The sequence below is a fragment of the Rhyacophila brunnea genome, unplaced genomic scaffold, assembly GCF_057557595.1.
Source record: "Rhyacophila brunnea isolate RB1 unplaced genomic scaffold, BYU_Rbru_1.0 scaffold_13, whole genome shotgun sequence".
NCBI lineage: Eukaryota > Metazoa > Arthropoda > Insecta > Trichoptera > Rhyacophilidae > Rhyacophila > Rhyacophila brunnea.
The window spans coordinates 42,338,452-42,356,862 of NW_028232785.1; the positions used below are offsets into that span (position 1 = coordinate 42,338,452).

Here is an 18,411-nt window from a genome sequence, read left to right on the forward strand (position 1 = left end):
TTGTTGCGACATTATAATGTGGATCCAAGTTACCTGGATCTTTTTCGCGTATTAGTGTAAAGGACTGTATGACTTTAATTAGTTTTGCAATATAGATCCAAATAGCTTAGATCTTTTTCGCATATTGGTGTATAGGACTTTTTGGCTTTAATTAATTTTGCTATATAGATCCAAATAGCTTGGATCTTTTTCGCAGGTTGAATATCTTCCTTACGGAAGTTTTTTTTTAATTTTGCAAAAAAACATCCAAGTAGTATGGATGTAATATTAAATTGACTTGGTATTCAATTAGTATCTTAAATATTATTAGTGAAACGGTCAAGTTGTTTAGTGTTAATACTGGATAACTGGATATTATCAATAGTTAGCAATTCGGATGTGGGATTATTTTATGAGTCTACTGAAAGAATGGTGAATCTTTGTACTATGGTATGAATGTTGAGTCGTCGCCAGATAATTTGGATGCCCAGAAAAATACTTATACAAGTGAAAATAATGCAGTAAATGGTTTAAACGTTACAAGAGAGGGTGAGTTGAACCTTAATATTATGGAAATTAACTCAAATGATGATATTGAACATGCAGTTAAGGTGCTGCCAGATAATTTGGATGCGGATCAAAGGCCACGAAATTGTCGAAAAAGAAAGTTTGAATTCTCTCGAGAAGAAAGATAAATACAAAAACATGCCGAATGTTTTCTCTAGAAATTAAATAATAAATCCCAAATGCCTAATTGATTTTAACTGCAACTGTGGACTTCAGTGTAATCACGTAGTTTCTGTGCGGAAAAGAGAGAATCAATTCCATAGATATTATGAATTGGGATCATTTTTGCTCAATCGATGTATATTGGCTGCATGTGTGAAAGAAGGGCCGATCAAACGGAAATATAAATCCACGATACTACCGTATGTCGCCAATACTATTTGTCTGGCATAAGAGTGTGTAGAAATATGTTTGCTAAGACCTTACAAACAACTCCAAAGAAGATTGACACTTCACTAAAAAGGACAAGGTCCGAAGATTCTATAACTGACAAGAGAGGCAAATATGCAGAATGGAATAAAATACCTTACGAAGAAAAACTTTTTGTGGTGGAGCACATTTAAAAAATTCCGACATAGGTGTCACACTATCGACGTGAAAATTGTAATGCAAGATTTCTGATACCTGAAATGAAACTCCAAAGAATCTATGATTTATACGTAGAGGAAGTGGAATAGTCCACCTTGAATAAAGTTTCATCCTCTAAATTTAATAACATATGTGTTACTAAGTTTAATCTGCGGGTCAAGCCTCTTATGAAAGATACCTGCAATAAGTGTGATGTCTTTGCAATACAAGAGAAAAGTGTCATAACAGAGGCTTCTTGTAATGTTCTGGTTGAAGAGCGTATAAAACATCACAACTCTTGGAATTACTTGCAAGATAAAATGAGAAGTGACTTGATGAATGCCAAAAATGATCCTGATAATGAAACTATTACGTTCGATTTAGAAAAAAACTTTAACTCTACCTCGTATACCAACAAACATTGTTTTCTACAAAAAAAGCCATAGGTATATACCTAATCTTGGCATACATATCGGGTCGAATAATAAAAGCTTCTGCAGCGTTTTGGGTAGAAGGACAGGCTGAAAGATGTGCTCAGGAAGTGGCATCGTGCCTCATTAGTGATATGCAAAACAATTTGTGCCAAGAACATTATGTTCTGCAAGCAAACATGTTATAATCTTAGATGTATTTGTTTTTCATTTTTATTATTGCCTCTATCCTCCTTGATATAAAGATCCAACCCACAATAAGTGTATTTTTTTAGAAAGATCTAGGACTAAATTTGTGAATATCTATAAATTCCTCTTTTTATCATATCGTTGAGTAATATAATTAAACAACCCATATATTATGTCATCATCAAATGGGATACTTTTGAAAAATTAAATACTCACGCATACTTTTTAAATCAATTTTACAAATATATTGAATTATCTCAGAATGGTACTAGTGAGGTTGGATCTTGTTTGCAGAAATACGTCCAATTATGAAAATCGAGAATGAGATTCTCGTTGACCTCTTGTATGCCCATCCCTAATCTATTGTCTGCAGGTTCGCAGCTGTCTTGAAAATGGTATTGTTTAGATTTTGATAGATGAGGTACATCATAATTACAACACTAACTTAACACATCTTCCACAAACGTAATGTACCTACTATAGCTCAATGCTAAAGAAGACATTTTTCGGAAATCGATGTTACCACCGTTTTTTGCACGAAGAAATAGTTTGACTTTGATAACTAACGAATAACAGGAATGTATATTTATAACAAAAACACTGATAGGTTATAAATCTGATTTGCGATTTTTTTATAATAATTCAATACGAAACGAGAAAGACCTTATAATTATGTTGTTTTGGAGGCAATCTGAAATCTGATTTTGACAGGTGAACAGTGGGATCACTCGTTTGAGAAATGCGTGTACAAAAAGATATGCTGATGCTTTGTATCTTAAGATGGCGCTGGCACTGTTCACAATATTATGTATGGATGCAATATCGCAAGTAATTTTAAAGTACGCACACGTATAAACTGTTAAAGTTCATTGAAATTAGATCATTCAAAATATTCTGCGGAATGACAAAACCACAGACTTACTTTGTCGCCATGCCAGCATGTGACGTCTTCTGCTACCTACCTACAAACAATAATGTTATCTCAAAAGTACTTTCTGAAAGAAGAGGTCGATTGGTCATCATCAGTGACAGACATCACATTCAAACACTGTAGGTCAATGCGCCCACACACACTAAACCAGATACATAGGTAAGTGAAATAGTTGTAGGAAGCGTGTATAACCGAGACGAGGATAATATCTACCTATTTAAATTTAGTCACAAAGCTGTGATAGGATACATAGCCGATAGAAGAAAATATCGCATAATATACAATTACCTGCTGTACTGGTCCGTTATCTGAATGCGAACATCCAGGTGTTGGATCTTCATCATGGAAAGGGTGTATTGCATCTGCAACGAACTCGCGTTTAACGTCAACCAGCTGGAGGTCAATCTCGGGATTAATTTCAGCGAGTCGCGTTGCTGGATACTGAAGGAAACATTATGCATTTTTGTAATCATATAAAAAAACAATTTTGAGCTCGCGTACCCATTTTATAACAATGCTTACTTATATAATTGAGGTAGGTAGCTGTCTAAATGTATGTCAAAAGGTTTTTGAAAGAAAGTTTGACATCCTCGTATGTTCTTAAACAATTTGTAAAAAATATAAACTTATCGAAGGTATTCTGCTAAAATGATTATAAAAAATCGCAGGAAAGGACTTAATAAATAAAAACTAACCTCAAAATCACAACTGAAATCGTCTGTGTTCTCCTGCTTTATATAGGTGAACGTGTCAGTGCTGTTTTGGTGGCTGGTTGTTACATCAAACTTGTCTTCAGTACCAGATTGGTCTCCATCACATTCTCGCTTCACTTCCATGTTTGCGTATCAACAATCGTATGCAATGTGCTAGAGACAACTTTCTGTTGTGTTGTATATAAGTGTTGCCGAAATACAGTTAATAATATTCCGTGTAGCTATTATCTGATAAACAATAATGTAAGTATTGAATTTTGTAGTTATTATGGTACAGATACTAATGTGAAGAACACCGACTACACGTAGAACTTTTATTGTAACTAAAACGTGTGTCCTGTCGCTGGAGACTAGTAGAGAGTGGAGCCGTCACGAAAAAGATATCGTCAGTGTTTACAGTATAGGAGAAAAAAACCCAATTTGATTTATTAGTTATTATATAGTGAGATGCACTGTTCTCGTTATGATTGCTGAAATGCTGACGATCATTTTCGTACCATTGTTTTGGTTAGACAACAAAACATACATATAATTGTGTCACCGTGTCAAGTGTGTATTTTTATTATAGGTACCTAGTTTCCACAGGAATACTTTTCAGTATTGCGGCAACACTTTTCTAATATTACCTTGAAAGGATCCTCTCTGTCACATAACACGTGGCTTCTGGAATATATACCCTTAACATGGATGCAAAGCAACGATGTTTTTGACAGCTAGTGATATTAAAGGGTTGGTTTGTTTATCTACTAATTCATGTTAAATATAAATATTATACAATGATATATGGTGATGACGTGACATGAAACTGTTTTACCGTGTTTACAAAATGTAATAATGCTTTTTTCAGCACTTTAATATGGCGGACCTATCTAATATAAAATCTGAGACAGATGATCATCCAGCTGTCGTCAAGCGCGAGATTATTGAAGATGTTTCACATCCATTATATGATGAAGATCCTCAACCGGGTTGTTCATATTCAGATTACAGGCCACATCATCAGGTACGTTCAATTGTACGTAGGTATATGTGCCGTTTTCTTCCCTTGATGCCGTCTTATAATATTGAAGGTTTGAATTTGCAATGCATCTTTGAAACTCATTTCACCATTATTAATTCGCTCCAACTTGTTTCATTTAGTGGTTTTAGCTCACACTGATATTTTAAAACAAAACCATGAGCATTTATTTATGATGATTTATACATCACAATTATTCGAATGTAAAGCAATAATTAATACGATTATCTAAAATTGTGATCAATTGTATGGTGAATAAATGAAATTAATCGTCCGTGAGTTCTTTTTAGGCAAGTAGGTAATACAAGGTAAGCCTATTGTCTACAAAAAACTACTTGCAGCCATAAAATACAATAAACGGAAGCTATACCTACTATCACTCCCCTCCATTTTGCGTGTGTGTGTGAATTTTTCTCAACTGTCACTTTTATTTTTTTCTTTTTTTTTATCGTCTGGGTTCGGGATTTGGAGGTAGATAATTGACACACCGGAATTGTGATGGAAGCGGCGAGTTTATTTACGTTTATTACACTATATGGTTACATTTTTTTAATAATATAATTCTACGGAGGGTGAAATGTACGCGTTCGCGATTTTGCTGCTTGTCGCGATCTCAGCGCCAAAAAAAAAAAACCGTTGGACTCGCGAGCTGTGCACAATGCGACGTTGCCATACGTGTTTTTTTTTTGGACAATGTTGCCGGTCAGATATTATTTATTAGTGGTATTATACATTATTTAATTATTTTCGCAATCAGCCGTTATTATTTGTTGGCTTTGATACCGATTCGGGCGTCTCCAGGTACACAAAGACACACCCAAATGGGGACCATACGGGGGTGTCACAAGGGTTTTATCACTCCCCTCCATTTTTGTATGAGAATATTTCAACTGTCACTTTTATTTTTAGTTTCTGGTTTATCGTCTGCGTTTTAGGATTTGGAGGTAGATAATTGATACACCGGAATTATGATGGAAAGCGGCGAGTTTATTTACGTTTATTATACTATATGGTTACATTTTTTTATAATTTTATTCTACGGAGTGCGAAATGTACGCGTCGCGATTTTGCTGCTTGTCGCGATCTCCGCGCCATCTTGAAAAATCGCGACGCGTACATTTCGCCCTCCGTAGAATAAAATTATAAAAAAATGTAACCATATAGTTTAATAAACGTAAATAAACTCGCCGCTTTCCATCATAATTCCGGTGTATCAATTATCTACCTCCAAATCCTAAAACGCAGACGATAAACCAGAAACTAAAAATAAAAGTGACAGTTGAAATATTCTCATACAAAAATGGAGGGGAGTGATAAGTGGCGCCCAACGTGGGGCGCCACTTATCACTCCCCTCCATTTTGCGTGTGTGTGTGAATTTTTCTCAACTGTCACTTTTATTTTTTTCCTTTTTTTTTATCGTCTGGGTTCGGGATTTGGAGGTAGATAATTGACACACCGGAATTGTGATGGAAGCGGCGAGTTTATTTACGTTTATTACACTATATGGTTACATTTTTTTAATAATATAATTCTACGGAGGGTGAAATGTACGCGTTCGCGATTTTGCTGCTTGTCGCGATCTCAGCGCCAAAAAAAAAAAACCGTTGGACTCGCGAGCTGTGCACAATGCGACGTTGCCATACGTGTTTTTTTTTTGGACAATGTTGCCGGTCAGATATTATTTATTAGTGGTATTATACATTATTTAATTATTTTCGCAATCAGCCGTTATTATTTGTTGGCTTTGATACCGATTCGGGCGTCTCCAGGTACACAAAGACACACCCAAATGGGGACCATACGGGGGTGTCACACTACATACGTGTGAAATGGGGTGGAAATAGACCAATTCTATTGTCAAAACTTTATGTAACAAATTAATGTTGTAAGCCTCAAATTTTACTAAATTATCTACCATGCTGCATGACAACATAAATTGAGGCGTTCCAGCTAAACAGTTTGACAGGTCAAAACTGGCACACTGCGCAAGCGTTATAAGTAAGCCGGAATAGTTTTAGATTTAACGTTTAGTTCACTGTATCAGCAAAGTGCAAACCATTTTGTGACCGTCAAAAATGATTTGGTCTGAAACGTCAAACCACTTCTCACGTCTGTCAAAGTAATAACTCTCCAGACAGGACCTAACCTAAAAATGATAGTCATTTATTATATTCCGTACCTATGTCATTTTCTCAACATAATATTGCGTTACCTACCTATGAACATTATAATATTTTTAGGATTAAGAAAAACTGAGATTCTTCTGCATTTATATATTGCGCGATGTTCATATTAATATTTTAGTCAGTGGGAGTTCAGTAGAATTAGGTAGGTATATTATTGCGTAGTAACCGATACCAATTATTCATTAGTAACCATATGCGAACAATAAACCGCTTTTGGTCGTGTTGTCCCATGACTCCACCCAAATTGTCTATCCATAGAGTTCGATTCGATATCATCACTTGTTTGGTATATAGTGAGAGGTAGTGGGGGTCGCCACTCGACCGAAAAATTACAACAAAATGGATTGACTCAACTAAATGATTTCACTAAAGTACTCGAGTCAATTTGTCTATTCGTATACGTTTAGTTACTAAATTGCTCGCCACTCGACTAAACTACTCCTAATCTACCTAATCGAACCGGGTTTAAGGGTGTATCCATGAGCGCAGCGATAAAATTAAACCTCATTGACGTGCATATTCAATCGTAAAGACTGATATATTAATATTTTGTAGTTGTGATCCTTATCGTCACAACTACAAAATAAAAGAGAAAAAAGAAAGCTCTCTAGATTTGGGATGGAATAAAGTATAAAGTTAAAGAGCTGAGCATGAGACATAAGCAAAAGGCCATGGGTTACGTGCATCCTTTTCAAGCTGAACAATAATTACTTCCGTAACCTCGCAACTGACAACTGTAAAAAAATTAAATTAGAATACAAAAGGGGATTGCACGGCTGAAGGCACGTGCAATCTATGATTAAAGATGTACTTATTAAAGTCCTGGACGCCACACGGTCTTGATACCGTGAAAGATTATAATTATATAGCAGTGTGGAGTAAAGGGGAAATAATAAATGAAAGAGCAATTTATGTACTTGACCGAAACTATATTATAGCAAAAAACAAGAATATTACATTAAAGGGTTATTAAGGAAATACTATAATAAAGGCAAGCAGCTAAGTTTTAAAAGAAACATTGGAAGATAAGTGAATCAAATAGTAATAGTTTTAAAATACCAAACTTGGAACGACACAGAGGCTTGAAGCACTGCGGCTGCAATCGTGCTGCTTTAAGTGACGTCCATTATAAGTTTTGGGTAAAACCAAAGCAGAGCACGACTATCCTGGATGACAGACAGAATCAAAAAGCCGCGTTGCTTCTTTCGCACCTCGCGACGTCCGTTGCGGCCGGAAATTCCAACAGCGACATCTCTTATTAATCACGTCGCTCCATCGACGTTGCCAGAAGTATAAATATTGGTTTTGTTCATTTTGAACATAACAAGACTCAACAGCTGAAGGAAAATTTTCGAACGAAGCGGTACGCAAACAATAAGCAAAACGCAACAGTATCTTCAAAGGAGGTATGGTGCTTCGAACGGTGTCCAATAATGCAACAAAAATACAGAATGGACATTATTTATGGTCGCTTAAGAGTTTGCATTATATTTTTGTCTATGCTCACATGACAGCTAGTAGGGGTTGATATTAGATTTTACAACCTGTCAATGAATATTATATCTCCCAATGGTTTCGATAACCGGAATCGTTTTACAAACGCCTCGTCTGTCATTTTGAATGGATCCGTCCGGTTACCAAATCTTAACAACAAAATTTCAGCGTGAATCACTTCCATTTTGGGTACCTACGTGTACAATAACCTAAAATGTGGTAATGACATTAACATATTATTTAATCAGTACTTATATTAGTTATCGCTGAATTCTTAAAACGATTGATTGTTGTACGTAGATAATTATTTCTTAAAGAAGCTACTCGTACTTACTTCAATATTTACCTCATAATAGTGTTATTATAATAATCAGTACCTACGAGAATGTGAACGGAACTTCCGATGTATTTTACAAACTTAATATTAATAAAATATGTATGTTTCTTTATAACAAAACACAATAAATACCTACTTAATTGAGAATTTAAATACAAAACAACACTTCCAACGGTAATATGTAAATGAAAAAAAACAATAAATAAAAAGCCTTTCAACGTCACGTTCCGACATTAAATCTGTCAAAATTAGCGCCTCAACCGTCGAAGCTTATAACGCTCAAAAGCCTCCGCCACTTTCAGATGCGTTTGTCAAAATCTAATTAGATATTAAATTTCTCATACATTCTAATCACTTTCTCATACAATGACTTCGATACAGCTTTGTCCAAAAATTGCCTTTCTAGGTGGTCATAGTCCAGAAACTTTGCAATCTTTATGTTGGTTGGTTTTCTATATTGTTAGTATAAATGTTTTGATTGATTTATGTTTGTACCTATTTCATTTCTTGACAGACTCCGCTCGTAAACCGCGACATGGATTGTATGATTGCACCTGATATCTTTGAGAGACAATCTGCGCAGTCGTTTGGTGAAATTGAAGTGCAAGAAATGGTCATAAAAAAGGAAATAGCGCTTGCTTCTGCCAAAGAAGTCCGTCTGAGGTTGAACAGAGCTTCATTTTTCGTTAGAAATTTTGTTTGCAACGTGTGTTGTAATTTTTTTTCATCTGCGCACATTTTAAAGTGCCATAAACGTATGCACGATGCGTCGCTGACTTTCGATGAAGTGGCTTTTCCATGGGACCAAAGCAGTCACTTGAATGAAAAGTTTGTTGCGTCGACGTTTGCACGTGATTCACAGGTAACTCATATAATATACATGCTCATTTGATTATTGTTGTTAGGTATATAATGTATTATATCGCACCCCTAGTTTTAAACTATTACAAGTCAAAAAACTGACATTTTGAGTTAATAATGCAGAAAGGTTGAAAATATCATTATTTATCTGGTCAAAGACTATCACAAGTCTAAATAAATTCTACGGAAATACAGGACAGAAAGAATAGTCTATCATTTTTATAAATAGTATTGTGTGATATTTAAAGACTATGCTATTTTGAGTTGTTATGGTCTTAAATTAGGATTCAAAATTTTAGCGAGTTTAAGACTATGACATCTTGAATTATCATAGGTCAGGAATGGACAAAGTAAATAAAACTTGTGTTGTGGTCACACTGTTGACTAGCCAATCTGTAAATGAACAGTAGTTTGTTGATAAATACAATAATAAATAAAACAAACAGTGATGGAATCATAGAAAAGGATCTCAGAGGAACACATGAAAACCATAAGAAAGTTGATACCGAATTAAAACAATATTTTAGAGATCACATCAATTGCATTCCTAGGGTAGAATCCCACTTCCTGAGAGCTCAAACTTTCAACCATGTCCGATATAATAAGATCATAAAATGGGCCTCCACGGTGTGGTTTGTATTAACAGATTTTTGTTTTTTTTTCGAGATATGGATATCAGCCACTTGCTCAACCTATTAGGTCCATAATCTGACTCATACACAAATTGAAAAACAATATGTGTACTTGCCAGACCCAGGATTTGAACCTATGACCCACGACGCTTACACCAGACTAACTACCAGACAATTTATTGATGGCTCTTTAAATTTAGCAACACTATAGGCTATACAAAGGAAAGTGTCAACAAAATGATCGACCTTTCGTGAAGTTATCTCAGTATTCTACGATCTTTAATACAGAATTTAATATTGGGCGCTTTCAGTCAAAAAATATCAATGGTCAGCACAGCATATACAAATTTAAATGATACACAAAAAGCAAAACAATTAATTTCGTTCAATGTCATATCCTAAAAATGGCGTGAAAAATGGAGCTATCCCTGATCCAGATATTATTATGATAGTTTCATGTTTCGATTTGCAAGCAGTTCTCTCATAACCTTGTGGTGAAGTCTCAAACTTCTATTACACCAGAAAACTTGCAACATATTTCACCATCTTTGATATTGCTGAGAAAAAGGGTTTTGTTGTATCTGGAACGAAGTGACTGCTAAAAGAGGTTCTAATGAAATTGGTAGTTATATTTACATACCATTACTTGAAAAAAAATCTAAATAAGAATGTGCATTTTTGGTCCGATAACTGTGCTAGACACAATAAGAATAAATATTTAGTTACGATGTATTTATCATTGGAAACAGAAAATGTAAAGTCTATAAAGCTAAAATATTTGATGGGTCACACCCAAGATCAGTGGATTGCGATGCACTCACTCATTGAAAAAGAAGAAAGTGCTTCAGTATTCATACCAGCTCAATATATATACCCATTATAGTCATGGCTGAAAAGAATGGTGAACCTTATAGAGTTAATGCAATGGCAACTGATGATATATTTGACCTGAAATTGATGTCCGATGAGCTGGAACAAAATTATGTTATAACTACCGTAGGTACAAAGGTAACATGGCAAGCAATCAAAGTCATGCATTTGAAAAGAGAATCACCTTATAGTTTTTTCATTAAAACCAATTTTATTGATACTTCCTACGAGTAAATTAATATAAGGCATCGCATGACGGGTCGTCCGGTTCACATGAATATGATAATTTTACAGAAAGCTTATAATGAGCCACCAGGAATAACCATGCAGAAAAGGCAAGATCGTTTAACTACATGCAAAAAAATTGATACTGATGACGTACCACAATTTTTACAATAATTTGAAAGTCGCTAGAAGTACTCAAGTGGCAAGAAATGACTTGGTTCACGAAGAGAGTGATGGAAATTACTCTGATTAATTCTAAATTATATAATAATTTTCATTACGTAATGTGCAAGAATCTTGAATAGGTAATCATAATCTTATACAATTATATATTTTAAAAATTCGATAGGTATGTGATGGTTTACCTGTTCCAGTTATTTTATTTTGAAATAAAAATTTCAAATAACCATTTCGTTTATTATTTTACTTGATATGCATAATATATTGAAGAGATTTTATGTTGTTTCATATTAGTTTGTATTGTGTGCATGAGGGGTTATTTCAAAATTTATCAAAATAGTCCAATTTTAGACTATGACATTTCAAAAAAACTACCAAAAATATGTGTTCTGTATAATTTTTCAATATAATAATAAGTTCATACAAAAATATAAGCCCTGATACACATCGAGCAAGAAAATCAGTTTGGTACATACATTTTTAGATTTAGTTGAGAGGGTTTGAATCTTTGAATCCAATTATCTCAGAATGCTGTTTTTTGACTTGTCATACTTTAAAACTAGGGGTGCGATATATTGTCATCTGAAACTATATAAATAATATACTACTTTGTATATTTTTATTTGTAATCATAATAAGTATCATCCAGTGGCGAAGGGTGTACATAGGCTGCTTATATGCTACATAAATAGTACACACAAAACTTTGTCAGTCATACTTATTTGTTTTCATTAGATTATGGTGACCATAATAATCATACAGATCTTTGGATATTTTAAAGATTGAAGAATATTTTTTATTAGTTATGGTTTGGTATAGGCAAACAAATAATGAATTTTAAAGCCATCTGTGAAATGTTCTACTAATTCAACCAAAACAAATAAGTATAATCGAAAGAGTGTGCACTCTTTTGTCGGATTGCCCATAACATTGGAATGTCGTTCGGTGATTATACATTCACCTGCCAAATAAAGTCAAATATTGGCGACCAATTATTGAAGAAAGAGCTCTGGGAGACCTTCTCTGGCTTATCGTAATGATGATACTGTTACTTAATATTTATAATGTTAATTTCAGAAGCGCGAAAACGGTCTGATGAATATTAAGTATGAGAATAATGATGAGGCAGCCATCATCAAAGAAGAATTAGTTGAGAATACAATTCAACAAATCAATGATAAATTAACTGAACCTGGCTGCTCTAATCTTCAATACAAGCCATTAGACCAGGTATGTTTAAAAACAAATGCGGCTTTCTCCGATAGGCCGACGTCAAATTCTGGGCGCCCAGTTCGGATTACTTTTGTTAAAGCACTGCTGGTCGTATTGTACGGGAAATGTTGGGTTATAAGGCCTTAAATGCTGCTAGTTTATCAGGATAAAACAGTGACTTTACGAATCCATTTCTCAAAATCAATTAATCTCCAAATCTTGATTCAAATAAAGCGATGGTTGCGGTAGCTGTATGGCACTTCCTGTTAAAATCACTGTTCTTTCGAATGATTCCATATTTAAAACCAAGTAATAATCATGGCTCGACAAGGATATCCATTGACCTAAACGTGAGCTTTGGCGCCATTTTTGAAAAATTGTGCGGCGATGCCGCCAGCGTGTAAACCGCACCAAATGATGCATTTTTGTGGATGTAATGAATTATGGGAAGTCTTCTTAATTGGTATTTTTCCGTGTAGGAAATTTTCCTTATTAACACACCCGTTAAGCAAAAATGAGCTTCATCGCTAAATGCATTTTTTTATTAATAAACATGTGCTTTCTTTTTCGTACAAGGTTAATGTTATTGCATGCTTGCATGCAGCGTATATTTTTAGTGTGGATAAGTGATTTTACCTCTTACCTTAATCTGTTGCAGACTAGACAAATAAAAGGTAATGGAAATTTGTGTTAAAATAACTCTTTTTTATAGACAACCAATAATTAATAGACAAAAGCGAAGTGTGCCGCAAAAGTGGGCAAGCCAAACGTTATTAATTTATTTGCACATTAATAATAGTGATAATATTTTTAATAATCATGTTCCAAATTCACGATATATTGAAAGCAACAGTAAAGGTTTCTACTGGGAATTATTTTCTCCCATACGGAATAGTACCTGTTGTAATAATCTATTAAAACCTGTGGAATTCTGATGTATGGAATATTAAAATACTGTCAATGATCGAGTTTGCTTGATGAATTTTGAATATAATTTTATAGCTTTACCTTTCAGCATGGCAGGCACTGCGCACACTCTCCAACGACACACTAGAATAGAACAAAATATAATTATTGTTCTCGAAGATGATGTATACATACATATAAGTGCATTGTTTTGACCCACTTATGGATCTTTCCGTAACAATATTTCACTCTCACTTCGCTCTTTAATATTGTCTGAAAGCGCTGAAAAACAAAAGCGTCAAAAAATCAAATTGAATATTATAACTCACAATAATTGATAATATTGATATCGATTATTACGATTTTTCTAGGTTTCTACCAAGGGATTTTTCACGAAGCATCACGATACAGTTGAGAGTCAACAATCCTCAGGTGATGGCATCCAGGATAGAAAAATACAGTATTCAGAAGTGACGATAGATGAGAATAGCATTAAACAAGAAATATTAGAACGAAGTGCTCCGAAGGAAATTCGACTTATTCTTAAAAGAGTAAACCATTTCTCGCGTAATATGATTTGCTGCATTTGTAACACAGTTTTCGGATGCGGAAATGCTCTAAAAACTCACAAAATGGTGCACATGGACGTCATTCCTGATCAAAATCAGAGCGTATTAGTCTCGCAGCATAGTAATGTCAAAGTACATTCAAAGACAATTACTGGTGAAAAACCTCATAAATGCAATGTATGCTCATATAGATGCTCGACATCTTGTCATCTTGAAAGACATAAAATGACACATACAGGTGAAAAACCTTATAAATGCAAACTATGTTTATATAGATCCTCGACATCTTCTAATCTTAAAAAACATAAAGTGACCCATACTGGTGAAAAACCTTATAAATGCAATGAATGTTCATATAGATCCTCAACATCTGGTAGTCTTAAAAGACATAAAATGAAACATACCGGTGAAAAACCTTATAAATGCAATATATGTTCATATAGATCCTCAGCATCTGCTCATCTTAAAAAACATAAAATGACACATACCGGTGAAAAACCTTATAAATGCAATGTATGTTCGTATAGTTGCTCGACATCTAGTTATCTTAAAACACATAAAATGACACATACTAATGAAAAACCTTATAAATGCAAACTATGTTCATTTATATGTACGACATCTAGTAATCTTAAAAACCATATAATGACCCATACTGGTGAAAAACCTTATAAATGCAATGAATGTCCATATAGATCCTCAACATCTGGTAGTCTTAAAAGACATATAATGACCCATACTGGTGAAAAACCTTATAAATGCAACGAATGTCCATATAGATCCTCGACATCTGGTCATCTTAAAATTCATAAAATGGCACATACCGGTGAAAAACCTTATAAATGCAATGTATGTCCATATAGATCCTCAAGATCTCATGCTCTTAAAACACATAAAATGACACATACTGGTTAATAACATTATAAATGCAATGTATGTTCATATAGATGCTTGCAACTTTGTAATCTTACAATAGATGAAATGTGACATGTTGGTGAATAACCTTTTTAAAACAATATTATTCATATTACGCAGGTGATACTTTTCGCATTCCTGAATAGTATCTTCAAGTGAACTTCCTCAAATTGTGTCTGCGTAAAGTGTTCAACACATGCGTGCTACCAACGCTCACGTAAGTGTCTGAAACATGCTCTTAATGTCAGATAACATTTAAAAAAAATGGATAGCTTGCGCAACTTGACATGAAAAGGTGCTTCTTGGGCACAACGGTAAAGATTGCAAAATAAACTAATGGACAAGGAAGCAGACAAAAATACGCGATGTGATCGAGCTCGCTAAACAGATGAAATGGTAATAGACTAGAGATGTCTGTCAGTGAGTAAACAACCGCTGGACAAATGGCGTCCTACAGTGGTACCCAAAGAGCGAAGCACTAAATGCCCACAGGTACTCCTTTAAGCCCGTTGGATTCATAATGTTTGGAGAATGCACGTGACAGCAAAAAAACTACGTACCGGGTAGGCTGGAGGTAGCTTTACTGGGTTTCGAGAAAAACTTCAACAAGCTTCCAGCCACATAGATTCTGGTTTCCTGGAAGGTAGTTTAATACCAACTATCTATAGAGTGCACACTGGAGACCTACGAAATGTTCGTGTGGTTTGTAATTATGCTTAGAGACTTCAGAGCGACATGTTGTTATGTTCAAAATGACCATAACTATAATTCATACCTCTGGCAACCCCGTCGAATATTTATGGTCACGTCATGAAGCGTACGCGATTGCACAGATGTCGCTGTTAGAATTTCCGGCCGCAACGGACGTCGCGAGGTGCGAAAGAAGCAACGAGGCTTTTTGATTATGTCTGTCATCCAGTATAGTCGTGCTCTGCTTTGGTTTTACCTAACCTTTATAATGGACGTTACTTAAAAGAGCACGATCGCAGCCGCAGTGCTGGAAGCCTCTGTTTCGTTCCAAGTTTGGTATTTTAAAACTATTATTATTTGATTCACTACTCTTCCAATGTTTCGTTTAAAACTTAGCTGCTTGCCTATATTATAGTATTTCCTTAATAACCTTTTAATGTAATATTCTTGTTTTTGCTATAATATAGTTTCGGTCAAGTACATAAATTGCTCTTTCATTTATTATTCCCCCTTTCTTCCACACTGTTAATAATTATAATCTTCCACGGTTGCAAGACCGTGTGGCGCCCAGGTACATCTTTAACCATAGACTGCACGTGCCTTCAGCCGTGTAATCCTTTGTTTTTCTAATTCATTTTTACAGTTGTCAGTTGTGAGGTTACGGAAGTAATTATTGTTCAGCTTGAAAAGGATGCCGGTAACTCATGGCCCTTGCATATGTCTCATGCTCGCTTTTACTTTATACTTTATACTATAATTCTAATTCCCATTTAGAATACTCCTTCTTTTATTTTGTGATTGTGACGACAAAGTTCGCAATCACAAAATACTATTATATCAATGTATTCTTGAAGATTACATTATCAACTTTCGAATTGTCTCTTTGAGGCGGAAGTTGATGAAGCACTAAAAAAATTCCGTTTTATTAAATTAACCAATAATATATATAGGAATATTATATACCTAATTAATTTTTAGGTAGATTATCGGGAGTAACACTTTTTTTTCTAGATGCCTTTATGGATACCTCGCATTTACTATCGAGGTTTCTTAAGGACTTTGGCACGCAAACTACTCTACTTGATGCTAGTCAAATGAAAATTGTGCCGGCTGAGAGCATATGCCTTATTGAAAACTATTATTCTACCCGCATCGGGTATTGCTAATTTGAATTCGGCCAGGGCCTATGAAACCACCTTGCAAAAGCCCTGGGAAATGCTTTGTAGCGCACGTCGGTGGTGATGCTGATGAATATTTTGTCTTATTCATTGGGAACTGAGGACTGCGATTTGTAGCCAAGTTTTTTCCCGTCGTAAAAGAAATGTCGCATATGACTGTTATTCTGAGCATATACTTATCCTATCTTATACGATTGCATTCTCTGGATCTGAAAGGCATGAATCATCGTTACCTGTCGCCATTTATTGTTGTTATCCTTTTTATTACATCAATAGAGAAATTAAAAGGGCATCTCGTTTGTCACGGTCTCCGGAAGGTCTCGAATGTCCGCATCTGCCATCTGTAATATTAAGTTCAGGTTGTGCCGCTCCTTGCTAAAACTTTCACAATCTAGGAGTAAATGTAGGACGTCCTGGTCGTTTCTGTCGTCGCATGGACACATTCCATCACATGTTATTTTAAGCCAGTGCAAGTATGCTCGCATGACTCCTTGACCTGTTAGAATATGAGTCATCTCAAAACACAGCCCCTTATGCACCCTGACGTCACGTGCTGCTGAAATCGAAGGTAAAAACTTTCGGGTCAACTCCCCTGTCGATGAGTTTATGTATTGTTAGTTCCTTTCGTTTTTCACCATATCTGAAATTGTATTTTTCGCGTAGCTCAGAGAAAATTTGTCATAAGCTATCGCGGTCTTGTGATCAGAGGCACCATGTCGAGGCAATTTGTCGGCTCTTTCATTTCCTTCTATCCCGGTGTGTCCCCTTATCCACTTGAAGTGCATCTCGGGGTGGCGCCGTCTCAGTATTGCGGACTCGCTGTGAATAGAAAAGGCAATCGGATTAGTAGACAAGGGATCTCCAATTGGTTGGATTGAGCTTTTGGAGTCCGAATAAATACAAATACTATGGTTTTCGGTGTGCTTCCGTTGTATTGGATCTGAGCCTGCTCACTCCAGAGCGCTTTGCATGGCATAGAGTTCGGCCTGCATTACCGTACAATAGCTAGCGAGGCGGTACTTACAAGCCGCTATCTCATCGCACTTAATGTATGCCACAAGCCTTGTACCAGTACCGCCATCAATATTGCTCCCATCCGTGAAAATCGGCATGTTACTTATTGCATTCGTTGCTTTCCAACGTTGCAGGATAAGAAACCACGTCAGAAAATAGTCTAGCCGGGTGTATCAGCCTTTTATAGTTCACCGGTTTTTCGTAAAGCCTATCTTCTGGCAGAAAACCTGCTAGGCCCTCCTCGCCCTTCTTAGCTCTGTAAGTGCGAGCGACTTGTTTTATATGTAAATCTAGCGGCATAAGTCTTGCCAGAGCTTGCGTTGAATTTAGTGAAGCCGTGCGGTAAGCTCTGCATATTCGTATCGCTAGTGCACGCTGAACCGTATTGAGTTTTTTTTGTTATGTTTTTCCGTTTGGCAGCTTCATACCATATGCTGGCCGCATACGTGATCATAGGATCAATGATACACGTGTAGAGAATTCTAAGAGCTTCAGAAGAAACACCCCATGTGGGTTTGGCCATTCTTTCTAGTTTGAGCGAAGTCACCGCTGCTCTTTTTCAGATGCCGTCCGCGTGCTTCGATCAATTTGGTTTTCCATCGATAACTACCCCTAGAGGTTGCCCATTCATCACCAGCGAAGGCGGAGAGACGCGCCTCCTAGTAACGAATAATGCCTTCGTTTTCTCCGCGGAGAAAGACAGTTTGACCTTCCTTCTCCAGGTCTCGACGCTCTCCAACACGCTG

General features: G+C 35.7%; 1 long non-coding RNA gene across 1 annotated transcript in view; it reads left to right on the plus strand.

Moving 5' to 3' along the window:
• The first annotated feature begins 4,251 nt into the window (after positions 1–4,251).
• Positions 4,252–18,411, plus strand: part of LOC147077567 (uncharacterized) — a 64,436-nt gene continuing 50,276 nt past the window's right edge. Inside the window, exons 1-4 of the long non-coding RNA XR_015069848.1 lie at positions 4,252–4,380; positions 8,928–9,275; positions 12,259–12,411; positions 13,671–15,452. This is a non-coding gene — a long non-coding RNA (uncharacterized LOC147077567). The remainder of the gene's footprint in view (positions 4,381–8,927; positions 9,276–12,258; positions 12,412–13,670; positions 15,453–18,411) is intronic.